At 13.2% G+C, this 3327-nt stretch overlaps 2 non-coding genes across 2 annotated transcripts, besides 5 other annotated features; both read right to left on the bottom strand.

The window, feature by feature from the left end:
- Positions 1-415: 415 nt before the first annotated feature.
- Positions 416-457: a microsatellite.
- Positions 458-749: 292 nt separating this feature from the next.
- Positions 750-801: a microsatellite.
- A 601-nt stretch (positions 802-1402) lies between these two features.
- On the bottom strand, positions 1403-1474 carry IMG5_096530. The gene has a single exon. It is a non-coding gene; the product is annotated as a tRNA-Cys (tRNA).
- A 110-nt stretch (positions 1475-1584) lies between these two features.
- IMG5_096520 lies at positions 1585-1656 on the bottom strand. The gene has a single exon. It is a non-coding gene; the product is annotated as a tRNA-Cys (tRNA).
- A 231-nt stretch (positions 1657-1887) lies between these two features.
- Positions 1888-1940: a microsatellite.
- Positions 1941-2298: 358 nt separating this feature from the next.
- Positions 2299-2356: a microsatellite.
- Positions 2306-2363: a microsatellite.
- Positions 2364-3327: the final 964 nt, after the last annotated feature.

Here is a 3327-nt window from a genome sequence, read left to right as displayed (position 1 = left end):
TAACTTTGACTGTAAAAATAATAATAAATAAGATAATGATATGAAAGTAATTGAATAGAATAGTAAAGATAACAATATATAGAAATAAAAATAAATGTTTATAAAATAAAAAATAATAAAGATTTAAATTAAATAGATTAAATTGAATAAACACAAAAAAATATAATATTTGAAAGTAATAATGTAATAGTTAAATAAAATTTAATAATCTTTAAAAAAAAAAAAATAATAATTATTCTTAGGAATTTTTTTTATAATAGAATAAAAAAAAAATTAAAAACAGAATTCTGAAAAACGGTTTAATAAAAAAAACTTATCAAAATATTTTAAATAAACGTTTTTATAAAATTAAAGTATATTAAACATAACAAATAACAAAGAACTAAAAGAATATTATGAAAAAAATATAAAAAACTAATAATAATAATAATAATAATAATAATAATAATAATAATAAAAAAAAACATAATTATATTAATTATAACAATTAAAAAATTATCATTTTTAAAACAATTAAAAACATTCTTCTTTTCTTATATAAGAATAATAAAAATTATTACGACAATTGCTTTATAAAAGAAACTAAAGGAAAATAATCGAATAATAAAATTAATTGATTAAATCATAAATGTAATAAAATTTAAAATAACAATAGTTTGTTTCTTAAATTATAAGTTTAAATATTTAAAATAATATACCTTAAATAAATAAAATTAAGAAAAATTAATAAATATATTATTTTACTTCAGATATAAATTAAAATATTTAAAATAATTAATAATCTATAAATAAAATTAAAATTCCGCAAAGACCAAATTCATGTATTATTAATAGTAATGAATTTTGTTTAAGAGGCTAAAATTAATTTAGTAACTTTAAAAGCACTAAAAATAAATAGAATGACTAATCTAAATACAATTAAATTTTATTAATAAAAAATGATGAAGAAAATAATTAGTTTTTTAGTCCTTGGGAAAATTAAATTGATATATAGAACTATAATGATGATACTTAAGATTTTTAAAAATATGCTAATGAATTTTGATATATGAATAAAATTATATATAAAATAATTTTATATATATACAATTTTCATAAATTAAATTTATTTTATTTGAAAAAATTATTATAATTATTTTTTATTTTATTTATAAAAATAAATAATAATATATATTTTTTATTTTAATTAAATATATATTAATAACATTAAAGATAATATATAAAATTTTATAAATAATAAGTTTTCTAGTATTTATAAGAAATAAAAAATTAGTTTAAAATTAAACTAGATTATATAAAATTATTAATTTGAAAATAATGATAATCTTTAAAAAATAATTAAATAATATCTTTAAATAAATAATTATAAGATAATAATTAGATTATTAAAAAAATAAAAATAAGGGACCTGCGAGGATTGAACACGCGACCTAAAGATTTGCAGTCTTCCGCTCTACCACTGAGCTAAAGCCCCTTTACATTAATAGTTTATAATAATATAATATGTAATTACATTTAATTTTATATATGTACTGAATTATTTAATTAATTATATTATACTAAAAATAAATAAAAAAAAATACAAGGGACCTGCGAGGATTGAACTCGCGACCTAAAGATTTGCAGTCTTCCGCTCTGCCACTGAGCTAAAGCCCCTTGTAATATTTTAGGATTTAATTGAAAATATGTTTTTTGTAGACTTATAGCATTATTTATTTAATGTTTTTATATTTTATTAAATTTTTACTTATATAGTAAATATTTATAAATAAAATTTATATTATTTTTCTTTTAATTTTTTTATAGTTTAAATTAATAAATTATTAAAATATAACTAAGAGTTTTTGTTGATGTTTACTTTTTTAGATTTATATATCTATTTTTTATTATATATATATATATATATATATATATATATATATATATATATATATATATATTTATTATTTAATGAGAATGATTTAAAATAAAATAATAAAATACTTTATAAATTAAATTTTAAGTAAATAAATATAAAAAGAATATTAAACTCTAAAAGTTTTTTATTTTATTTACGAATTAAACTAAAATTTATAATTATAATTTGATTTTTTTTAATTAACTCATTTATTTTATAGTATTTAAAGAATTTATATTATATTTTTAATATATAATAATATATTAAAAAATTAAATAGAATTTTTATTTTTTAAACAGATAAAATTTAAAACAAACTCTTAAATAGGAATAAATTTAATATTTTTTAAATAAATGTTTTGTAAAAAATTATTTTTAATAGGTTTATACAAATTTTAAGGCAATATTAATTAATTAAATAATAAAAAAAATAAAAATTTATTAATAAATAAATAAAATAAAAAAAACATTAGTTATAATAATTTAATTAATAAATGTACGAAAATATATTAAATTAAATAGAAGATGATGAAAAATATTTGCTTATTTACTAAAGAAGAAAATAATTAAGATTCAGCTAAAAACGTACATCTAGTATTTCCCCTGTTAAAAGATCTAAAAGTGTAAATAGAAATCATTAAAATAATAATAACGAGAAATATTTCAATATGATTAATTGTGGATAATAATTCTCAACACATTAAAATTACAAAAAAACAAATCCTAAACAAAGACTTGTTTTTTAAAATTTATATTTAAAAAAATCTTTATATAAAACAAAAAATTAAAAATTAATAAACAGTAATATAAAAGAAACATCTTAAGAAAAATTATTAAATTCAGTAAGAAAATCGAATAAATTATAAGATTAAAGGTCAAAAATCGAAAATAAATATGATAAAATAAACACATACAGTTAGTTTGAATTTGACGTTTCTTTTGATAGAAGTTACAAATTTAATAATTAATAAAATGTTAGCTTTTCTTAATAGTAATTTTAAAAAAAATATTTTAATTAAATTTAATAGAATAATACTAATTTGATAATTTCAGAAAAATAAAAATAAGAAAATTTTTAATAGTCTACTTCTTTAATAAGAAATTATTAAACTTTTAATGATTCTCCAATTAATCTTTTGGATAATAGAAATGAAAAAAAATATAAAAAAATATTAATTCTATCCAAAAATAGTTAAAAAATATTGCTTGTTTTAATAACAATAATGAAAATTTATTTGATGAAAATAATTCTAAAAATTATTATTAAATTAAAAAGTACAAAAATTAAAATAAAATGGAAGAATTTTCAAATATTTTTAACTAAAAAAAATAATATTAAGTTTTTAAAGAAGATATTGATTATAAAAAACTATAAAATTTATTGAAAAATTATTTAGAAACAGTAAATAAATTAAAAGATTAAAATTAAAA

This window comes from Ichthyophthirius multifiliis (assembly GCF_000220395.1).
Source record: "Ichthyophthirius multifiliis unplaced genomic scaffold scaff_1120509250826, whole genome shotgun sequence".
Taxonomy (NCBI): Eukaryota; Ciliophora; class Oligohymenophorea; order Hymenostomatida; genus Ichthyophthirius; species Ichthyophthirius multifiliis.
Note: the sequence above shows the minus strand (reverse complement) of the source record. Positions and strands in the feature narration are given on the sequence as shown.